At 36.9% G+C, this 11,627-nt stretch overlaps 1 long non-coding RNA gene across 1 annotated transcript in view; it reads left to right on the top strand.

Moving 5' to 3' along the window:
- The first annotated feature begins 1,925 nt into the window (after positions 1 to 1,925).
- Positions 1,926 to 11,627, top strand: part of LOC140595296 (uncharacterized) — a 141,417-nt gene continuing 131,715 nt past the window's right edge. Inside the window, exon 1 of the long non-coding RNA XR_011996793.1 lies at positions 1,926 to 2,029. This is a non-coding gene — a long non-coding RNA (uncharacterized lncRNA). The remainder of the gene's footprint in view (positions 2,030 to 11,627) is intronic.

Below are 11,627 nucleotides of genomic sequence, written 5' to 3'. Positions count from 1 at the left end.
GCTGGATGTGTGCACATGTCTGATCCCCAGACTTCAAGACAAATAATTACTACAAACCCACCCACAGACTCACTTGAAATTGCTAGGTTCACTATATATATATATATATATATATATATATATATATATATATATATGGAAAGTCACGAATGCCTTTCTGGATTGAAGTAGAAATTAAGGGAGAGAAAGGATGAAAAACATAAAAGCATCTCTGAGCCAAGCTACCAGCTTACCTCAACCTCTTTGCTCTCGCACAAAGATATATTTCATTGGCAGTGTGAATATATGTGTGACCAACATGAATGCTGAGGATTTAAAAATCAGCCAGCAATCCCTGGGCCATTTCAGCTGTGTTTCTACTTCACAGGGCCTCTTGGGGACTGCTGGGAGCAGGTGTGAAGTTCCAGTTTATTAACAAGTTAAGTCAGTGTTGCTATGCATTTTGAGGGCCCTAAAAGGCTAGCCAACTTCAATGAATATAGAGTAGCACTGCACTGGAAAAACACACACAAAAAGAAAATACTATCATTATTACTATTACAAAATGCACCTGTTAGATGTGTACTATTATTCCAGGTACTGTGCTGAGTGATTCAGAAGCATCATCAAGTTTATTAAATTGTTTAGATAAATTAGTAAAGAATTTTTTCTGGATAAAAAATATTAAATCTATAGTTGACTGTGAGGATCCAGCCTGTATCAAATAGAATCTCTAGTTTGTCTTCTCTACATATTGGTCTACTTAATTCCTGGCTTGGCTTTGCCAACAGAGCTTAAAATTTGGGCCATGCCTATCAGCTGAGTGCAGTGTAACCTATGAGGCTTGATTACCCATGAAAAGTTTTCCGAAGGCCATAATCTCCACCATGGCAGGTAGAATGTTAACATTTATTTTGCTGTATTTGAGAGGGCACCAGAAGGAAGAAAGTAGAACATAAAGTATTAGTGTTAGACACAACTTTAAGAACTATGTAATCCAGTCCCCTAATTTTTAATCTAAAAAAAGGAGAATGAAGACCAAAGACATAGTCTGATTTTGTACAGTCTTCCACATTTCCTTATGTGTTCAGGCTTTTGCTCCAACTGTCTGGCTTTCAACACATGGTTCTCTGCCAAATAGAACTCGTCTGCTGTTTTGGTTCTTTCTAGAACTTTTTGCCTACATAGCCAGCTCACAGGACTGAGAGGCTAGAAAAGCCACCAGTCTCCTCATAACTGACAGCCATGGAGGATCATACTGGCATGTTCAGAACCATAAGTAATTATAACTGTGACTGGCTGGAATAGATTTTATAACTCGGAAGTGTTAAAGTTTAGTTAGACTAAAAGTGATGCGTGATGGCACTAGCCACATTAAAAAAATTCAGAAAAAGAAACAGGTGGAATTAATTTTAACAATATTTATTAGTTAACCCCATATAAAAAGGACATTACCATTTCAACGTATAATCAATACAAAAACTATCAATAAGATATTTTACATTCTTTTTTCATACAAAGTCTTCAATATCTGCGTGTACGTATTTTACACATACAGATTTTATACTTACAACATGATCTCAGTTATGACCAGTCACCAGGCCACATACACCTGGTGGCTACTATATTGGGCAGAGCAAATTCTAGAAGCTTCCAGCTTTGATAATTAGATGTCTCTAATGTATGGGTTATGAATATAGTGGGGATAAAATTACATATTCTATTTCTTTGAAAGAAAATATATGTAAATAGTTACTCTCATTATTCTGACTTATATTTTTGTCAAGGGCACCCACATAATAAAGCCTCTCCATTGACAATTATTATTGGAAGATGGAGGATGGGAAATGTGGTCTGCTACCATGTGGATTTCTAATAATTTAGCCCACTATCAAAAACTCTGTAAAATTCTTTTCTAACTCTTTCCCATTCTTTTCACAAATCAGGAGAGTGGTTCAATCCTACGTGTACCGAGGACAGTGATAGAAACCAGGCAACCCCTATGAAAAAGGATTATGGAATTCATTCTGGGAAGACTCAGAAGAAACACGTGAGTTATCTCCAAATATCTTAAAGCTTGTCATGCCGGGGAACAAAGATTTGTTCTTTTGTTCCTAAGGGATAGCAACCCTAAGAGTCCCGTTTTTATTGAGTACCTACCAGTATCAGGCACTGTGCAAGGGCTTTTAATACATTATCTCTAGTTCTTGTAATCTACCTCAAAGTAGATAAGATTATCCCATTTTATAAGTGAAAACAAAGGGTGAGGGCACAGAGTGATTAAGGTGTGTTCCCAAAGTCACACTGAGAAACTGACAGACAGGGACTCTAGTCCAGGACTCTCTCCACATCAAAAAGCCACAATTTTACCCTTCCACTTGCTCAGGCCAAGAAACTTGAAGCCACCTTTGAGTCCTTTTCTTCTCTGACACCCTCCATCTATGCCTTCAGCAGACTAAATCTGCTTTACTTTCAAAATACTCAGAGTTTGAGTAATTCTCACTATCCCTGCAATTACCAGCCTGCTGTAAACCTCCAGCACATCCCATCCATATGATTAGATAATTTCCTCCTAACAGCTCTCCCAGCTTCTGCTCATGGCCCCTTCTGGTCTACATTTGACACAATAGATAGAGTCATCCTAGAAAAGAAAACTTTAAGGGTATCACTCCTCTGTTCAAAGGTATGACAGCCTAGCTCAATATGGATAAAAGCCAAAGTTATTGTCACAGGTGCCTATCTAAGATTCTACTCGGTCCCATTGCTGTTATGTTCCACATTCTTGCCAGTCTGTGGTAAACCCTGGCTTGGAGCCTTTGAACTTGCTATCGCATCTACCCAAAATGCTCTTCTCTGAAATATCTGATGAACTTTCCTCACCTTTACCTCCTTCAGGTCATGAATCAAAGTTGCCATCTCAGTAAGGCTTTCCTAACTACTCAATTTTCAATTGCACCCTGCCTATTGATATATATTTTTTTAAGACAGCACAGATTACCACCTCAGAGACCATACTTTTTAAATTCTTCCTTTCATCTATCTTCTCTTCTCCTAGAACAAAATGAGTTCTATGAGAGCAGGGATTTTTTTTCCTATTTAGTTCTGTCTAGTGTCTAAAAAAGTGGCTGGCACATACTAGACATCCCATAAATGTCTGTTGAATAAATTACTAGGTCCCACAACCATGGGGTCCCGCTGAACCAATCTCTTTGAAGACAGACATCACTGAGCTAAGGCCCACAGCATTATGGGAATACAGACTATCAAAGCTGAAAGAATTACCTGACTTTCCAAGTAGGACCAATGGAGAAACACTAAAGGGAAATGCAGAGATTTTTTTCCTTACAGTGGCTTTAAAAAAGTAGTTGAGCTACATGATGTCAAAATTGACTGCAAACCACATGTGGAAAATTGATGTGAGGGAAGAGAGGGTTAAATTCATAAGCTTAAAAGATCTTCCAAAGCATGGAATTCTGTGGTTCTCAGGTTTGTTCCACCTTAGGATGGGCTCATGTGTCCAGGCCATACTGTCTTCTCCAGCTGGACATCTGAGATATACTGCAGCAGCTATAGGGTATACCGCCATCTTTTATAAGGGACCCTGAATATCTTCCCTTAGCATCAGACTAAAGGTTAAAGACTGAAGGAATAAATATCCTATCCTATTGTGTCCCAGAACCTAGGGAAGGGTGAAAGCCAGGAGCCAGAGTGAGTATTTAGGAGAGTCATAAGCAAGGTACCCAGGACAGTGAGATTGCCTTTTGTGGCACACATCACTACATTTCATTATCTATGCAGTAGGGTGAGCAGGCCTTCCTAGGAGATACTTAAAGAGCCTATGTAATCTCTGGAAGTGCCTGGAAAATTTCCTGACTAATGATTCCTCCTCATATCTAGTACCTTGCAAGTGATCTCAAATTTTCTGAACAGATATAATAAAATCAGATACAATGATGCTTTCACTTATAATACAGTAGACACTTCAACAATATGGGGGTTAGGGGCATCAACCCACCACACCATTGAAAAATCTGTGTATAATTCATAACTCCCCAAAAACGGAACTACCAATAGCTACTGCTGATTGGAAGCCCTACCAGTAAACAGTTGATTAACATATATTTTGTATATTCTATATTATATATACTGTATTCTCACAATAAACTAGAGAAAAGAAAATGTTAAGAAAATCACAAGGAAGAGAAAATACCTTTACAGTTCTGTACTGTTTATTGAAACAAATCTGTGTGGGCCCATGCAGTTCAGACTCTTCTTGTTCAACCATACATTGCTTTTTTAACCAAGGTTTAAACGAAGGAACAAGAATTTAGGAAGGTCATAACTTTTGTACAAGAAGCTCTATACAATTCCAACTTCCATTTAAAGTTTCTTATTTTTAACAGTCATGGCTATCTAAATCCAAAGACTTTGCCATTGCAGAGAATATTAAATATGATTGCCTCTGGTTCTAACTGAAACAGAATTAAAATTCTTAAAATGATATTTCACCCCACACTACAGAAGTTTCCTTTTGAAGTAGCATAACTCACACATCAAAACTTCCAATGAAAAGGTTCATTGGCTGTAAGATACAACTAATTGATTTCAAAAATCTTACAAGGCATGGCATTTATATTTCTTATTTTTATAGACCTGGAAAGAATTGTTCTTAAAACAACTGCAGGGTTCTTAGAGTTACCAATTTAATTACAATGTTTATTATATTCAAAGAATCCTTTGCACAAAGGTGCAAGGTGTCTCCTATTTTCTTTGTCTCTTGTCTTTAAACCAAAGGTAATATTGTCAAAGACAAATTTGAGGCTTGCATGAAAAATAAAGTATATACAAGAAAGTGGAGTTAGCAAGGAGCCCCATGAATCACTGGATTTTTATTATGAAATTATGCAATAACATAAGCTCTTTGCAATAAATAAACAAGTATAAGAAAATGAATGATACAAACATCCAAAAGGCCTATATAACTGGCAATAAGCTGAGACTTGGAAGCATTTTAGATCTTACTCTTTGAATGTGATAAAAGTTAACTGGAAGACCCTCCCTACAAGAACAAAAACATTCTTTTATCTTAATAGATTTCATTGCTTTGAATAGTCATGACCTGTGAATAAGACAGTTGGTAGAGAACAGATGACATATTTGACTGTTTAAGAGCTATTCCTTCAAGTTACATAGCAGGTCTTTAGTAAATGATTCTGGAATAAGAAATAATGTTATCATTACTATTCTTCTGCAAAATACCATTCTCTGCCTACTCCCCACACTGACAAACCTTGTGTGTTCAGAAAGTTCACCTGGAAAATTCTCAGGTTATTACTTTTGCCCATATTTCTGCAAAACTGGTAACTCATTCCAGAACTAGAGAACAGACGTGAGAGTATTCAAACAAATGAAAGATATCAGCATGGCTTGAATTTAAGGTCATTATAGCAAAAGGAGTTCAGGCCAAAAGCCTAAGAATACATATGATCCAAGTAAGGGCCTTTGCTATTGAACTCATCCAGGCCAGAGTTTTGTGTGACTTTTCAGGGAATACCTGGCTCTCCAGCAAAGGGGGAAAGAGAGAGGGAGGACTCTATGCTTACATCAACAAATCCCATGGTAACTTTCTTTAGACAATCAGGGCACAGAAATCAAAGGGATGCAAGACTTGTACAAGAGGAAGGGGTGACAACATCCAAGAGAGATGATTCTAAAACATCTGCTAGAAGTTCAGCTACTTGGACCTACACAGTTACAACCTGTGACTATCACCAGCAGCCTTACCAAAATAACTTGGTACTTCCTTTTACCTTAACATGATACAACAGGAGATGGTTTCCTATTCTGCAAACGCTGGGTTTTGGGGGTTTTGATTTTGTTTTGTTTTCTTTGTTTTTTTTTTTTTAAATAAACTCTAGGAGATAGAAAAAATGCTGAAGACTTCTATATAAATCATTCCTCTTGTGTTTACATTTGAGTGCCTTGCTACATTCATCTAATGACTTTAGTCTGCTTTCCTTTTGCAAACTCAGCATGGTTATAAATACAATAAAGAACAGTATTTCTTCAAAAACAAAAAAACAAAAAAAACAAAAAAACAAAACAAAACAAAACAAAACCCCAGCATTTCTTCCACCATCACCATTCCCAAGTTGAGTTCAAACAGTGCAAAGATTACATCTTCTTTAAAGCTTTCTTATTATCCCAACTTTTTTTTTTTCGACTATTTCTACTAGTAGGAATTAGTAGCCACTCTTCCCTAATTTGGATTAGTTTTATTAACACATGTAGAAATGAATGCATCTCAAAGCAAATAGTATGTACTTTGGATGTGTCTTCCTTGAATGGTTTACCGAGAAATGGCAAATAAAATCTGAGGCCTTGAGTTTTCTTGGCAGAGTAGTCACCTGTTTCCTGTCATAATAAATTGTCCTTTTGGTCTTCAGCTCACTGCTTCTTGACAGCTTATTCCTGTCATGTGAATACATTTTCAGAATAATGATAGACAACTGAGCCACAGTTCACCTATGAAAATCAACGTGTTTTTAATGATGCTTTCTAGAGAAAGCTGGAATATTTGACTTGTCAACATTTGAGATATTCAATTAAACCAGTGACTTACTTTGATAATTGGTGAATTATGGGAAAGATCAAGCTTTGCAGTGGAGAATACATGTTAAGTGACCAAACAGACTCAGTTGTAAGCAAAAGCTCTAATTTTGAAAGAATGCCAGCTAATATATGTAGAAGGAGTGATAGAATTAATAAAATTACCACCTTGTAAATTTTAAAGGAATTATTGATTTAGGCAGGAATTACCATGTGGCATTAAAACCATAGGAAAAATGTATAGAGGGATCAGATGTCTGTGTAATACTAAAGTAACGACATATAGATTACTTTCTGATAGCAAGGAGAGCATCCAATACTATAGTGGATGATTAGGAAGTCCTTAACATATGCAGTCAAAGCAATGCAAATGGTGGGAAACCCCAAGTGTGTGTCCCCTGATGTAGTGCATGACAATCTAAAATCGACTACCAAAATATTTACTGTGATTTAATTAAGTCTTTCCACACAGATGCAAGACAAATCCAGAAAAATGAGGTGTTCTTCAGGATAAATGATTGTCTCTTTTTGTCAAATCAGTGTCATGAAACAAAGAACTCTTCTAAACTAAAACAATTGTATTTTATTTATTTATTTTTAATTACTTTTATTTTATTTTATTTTTTTAGAGAGGGATAAAGGAAGAAAGAGGACAGGGGAAGGGCAGGGGGAGATGGAGAGGATGGAGAGAATCTTAAGCGGCCTCCATGCCCATTATAGAGCCTGACACAGAGCTCAATCTCACAACCCTGAGATTATGACCTGAGCCAAAATCAAGAGTTGGACACTTAACCAACTGAGCCACTCAGATGCTCCTATTTTTTTTAACTAAAAAAATTTTAAATGACACAACCCCCAATAAAATATGTTATCCTAGATTAGATCCTACGATGAACAAACCAGCTGAAAAGGATATTTTAGGGATAATATTTAAAAATTTGAATATTGAATAAATATTATATGATATTAAGTAATTACTGTCAAATTTCTCAGGTGTAATAATTTTGGTTATATAGGCAAATGTTCTTATACTTTTGTGCTTATACACTGTACTTTAGTACTTAGGAGGTAGAATGTGATAATGTCTACCATTTTCCTTAAAATGCATCAACATAGTAAAAATGAGTGGAAAGGAAGGAAAAAAGAGTGAAACATTTTCTTCTGAATAAGTAAACACAACCACTAGAGAATATCTTCAAATGAAATAGTTCTAGACTATGACTTCCCATCATAACTTCTAAGTCTCTTCTGCACTGTTAATATTGCTTTAAAAGAATGAATAATCCTTTTTATAAATGGTACATTTGGTCCTTTCACATTATTCACTTTTTTTTCAGAAAGTAGACAGGAGAACATTCTAACATGAAAACATTTTTTTTTTCCATTTTCTTCCTTACTATGTTTAAAGGTAGTGGTTCTCCAAGAATAGTCCCCAGAAAAGCAAGGAGACCGTCTCCTAGGAAGTTGTTAGAATTGCAGACTGTGGGTTTGGACTCCAGGCCCCCGAGAGCAGAAATTCTGGGGATGGAGCATAGAGACCTGTGTGTGTGAGGACCTCCTAGTGATGATGCCCAGCCATGTGTGAGAGCCCTTATGCTAGAGCTCCCATCTCTTCCTGTGTAATTCACTTTGTCACTGCTAAGTAGGCCTACCCACTGGTGATAAAAAAGAGAGACCAGAGTTGCAGAAATGATGTGTAGTTTCTATTCTTTAGCCATAAAATGAGAAAATGAGAAAATGATACTTGTTATATTGGCTGTTCCATTATGTTGTCAACACAAGATTTTGGAGCATTATCGAAAACAACAAACACATTGTGTGTCATCATTAGTATATACTTTCCAGACTCCAGGAAAGCCCTGTACTACAAGGTAAAATAGGCCCCACTATATGGAATAAAGTTTGTGACAACAACATATATCATCCCTGCCCTCAAACTCTTCACAGGATTACAATTAACGGCAACCTCTAGCATACCTATTTACAGTATTCCAACTCTCTAGTGGTTTGCTTGTCTCCCCACTAACCCATACATTTGGAAGACTGGCAACCATGTCTAAATGCTGTGAAACTCATTGCATCCTGTGTATGACTTCTGGGTACTCAGCAAATGTGGGATGCTGTGATGCTGATGCTTTCCTATTGTCAATGCGAAGTCAAAACCCTAAGCAATTCCACAACACCGTCATTTGAATGCTGAGCTGGAAACCTAAACCAACGTGCCCGACTTTCCATGCAGTGCTTTGGCCCCTGGACATACCTCCAAGTGAAGAGAATGTATAATATAGAATTACAGTCCCATCCTTATGTCAGAAGTTTAGGGACACATTTAGCTATTTGATGTTCATATAAGAGGCGTCCGAGACTAATGAAAATCAGGCACTACTCATAGTACCAAATGGTGTTAGACAAGGTTTGTGTTAAAGCATGACCAGCCTGGTTCCCTATTCCATTTTTTCAGGAATGAGGGTCTCTTAGGCTGCCCATAAACCATAGGCACAGGTCCTCAGTGCCTGGGAATTTTGTGGTATTCGGCACAAACCCTCCTGAGACCACCTGTGAAACAGTGTTCTTTTGCTTGCACATATCCTTCTGTTTTACCACGATCCACTGATGGGAAGACAGAGTAGTTACTGAGGACACTCAACAATGAAGGCAGATGTCAAGAGTGGAAAAAAGAACTCAGGTATGAATCAGTGAAAAGGAAAATAATACACTCACAGGAAATAAGCAGATGATACTGTGAGAGAAGGCCTCAGGCAAAGGATACCAAAGAGAGTGAGGAACTGCTACACATGACAGAAGCCACTGTAAGGTTGTCCTTCCTTTACTTGGTAATCCTCCAGCCTCCAAACACACCCACGTGACAAGTTGTGCCAGGACCATCTATCCCATACCCTCTCAGAAAGCTGTCCTCACCTCTTAAACATCTTGTCCCTATCTGAAATCACAGACTATGGGGACAGTTGCTATGTATATTTGTGTATACATATATTACACACACACACACACACACACACACACCCATCCATAGGTTTAAAGCACAGCAATTGCTTAGGTAGAGAGGAATTTGAATCTCAGATCTACAATTTACAAACTGTTTGATAAATGATAAGCAGTTAATCCATATAAACCTCCGATCCTCCCTCTATAAATGGGCTAACAATATCTCTGTCGGTATTGATCTAAAGGTTAAATTAGACAATATATATTTAAAACTTTTACCAGTTTCCAGCAGAAAGTCAGTACCCAATAAATGGTAGCTATTATTGTTAATATAAATATTTTATAACCCTCTTTATCCATCAAAATTTCTCCACTTGCTTTTCTTGTTTCCTACATTACAAGCATTAAATCTTTAATTTCCTTTACTAGTGCCAAACTTTTGTTTACCATAAGAATATAGAAACCAAATTCTTGTTTGTGTGGCACATCTTTTTTTTTTTCAAACCATCACTCGATATTACACTATAAAAATGCATCATTATAAAATCCCATATTTGATCTTCTTGTCACATCTCAGTTATACTTGGTAATTTGACACTACTCTTCAGACGACAACATTCCTATAAATGAAAGATTAGATTATTTGCCTGTGATCAACATTGCAAAATAAATTGGGTACATTGGTTAGCTTCAAATATAAACCAGAATAGAACTGAGTTTATGTGTGTGTCTGTGTAGTCTCTATGTGTCTGTGTCTGTGTGTCTGTGAGATCAGGAGGAGAAAGAAATGAGAAGTAAGGGGAGACAGAGAAAGAGAGACTAAGAAAAAGGATCAGTGTCATAAAGAGTTTATACTTGGGTAGATTAGTAGAGTGGGTATATATAAATTTCATTTACTTCATTTCTGCAATGATGCTTGAAATAATTTTGCCTTATATGTGTCTTCGAAGTGTTTCAAGTGTAAGCACAAAAAAGGTAAAGGAAAAGAAAGAAAGAATTAGTATTTGGACATTCCTGGCCTTTCTTCCCTCCCCTTCTCCAAGAAGATCCTCATTTTGCCGGTTTCTTACCCCCTTCTTTACACTGGGGACTGAATATGACAGAGATTACAGAGAGTGATGCATAATCTAGAGGTGGAGGAGAAGGACAAAAAAAGAATAATGGCTGCAAAAAAGAGGGAGGAGAAGATTTGGAGAGCCAGGGAGAAGTTGAAAGGGAAATTTTTAACCAGAGCAAGGAGGAGAGGAGGTCCTGTTGTTGTGAAGGAGAGAGAAGCAAGAGAAACATCTAGAAGATACTAGTGGAGATAAAAAGAAATGATTCTTCAAGAAATATCACTGTGAATCATATGTCACAGTATTTTGATAAACTCAGGTTTTTTCTAAAAGATCATTTTATTTTCCAATCTGCTGGTTTTTGCAGTGTGTTTCTTTGACCAAAACATCCCTCTAAAACTAGGTTTAGGTTTCAGTGTGTTTCAGTGTGTTTGCATAGTTTCAATTACTTCTTTTATTTTCGTTTGACTGATAGGTGACTCCTCTAGCTATCCCTGTCCACTAAAGTCTCCCAAATGTTTTCTCTGCATTTGTCATCATTTCACCACCCAACATGTGAACATACAATTCTCCTTTGCTATTTTCTTGAAATCTGTATCATCAGATAATTTTTAAGTAGTTTTCCTATTAAATTGAACAATACATTTAACATATACGTGTGTGAGTGTGCCCTTTCGCATTCATGCTTGTGAATATGTACCCATGGATGAAAAAATAAATTGGCATATAGCCAAAGGAGACCCCAGTCAAATGTCAAAAACCATTAGGGATCATTCATAATCAAGAGAAGTCTCAGCACTTGCCAAGTAACACAATTGCAAATGCTATTACCTGATAAAGATAACAAACAAAGCCAACAGCCCAGAAAAAGATGAGTTGCAGGATCTTGAGATTTCATAAATCTTGCTTTGATAAAAGGAGGAAAAAGGCAGCAGAATTAGTGAACACAATTACCTGTTAAATGGAATTCATTATATAGATTTCGTTAGGTCACTAGTAGAACATGTCCTGCAAAAAGCCCCTCACATCCTGAGAGAG

The sequence above is a fragment of the Vulpes vulpes genome, chromosome 14 (assembly GCF_048418805.1).
Source record: "Vulpes vulpes isolate BD-2025 chromosome 14, VulVul3, whole genome shotgun sequence".
Lineage (NCBI taxonomy): Eukaryota > Metazoa > Chordata > Mammalia > Carnivora > Canidae > Vulpes > Vulpes vulpes.
The sequence above is the reverse complement of the archived record's forward strand: the minus strand, read 5'-3'. Positions and strand labels throughout refer to the sequence as shown.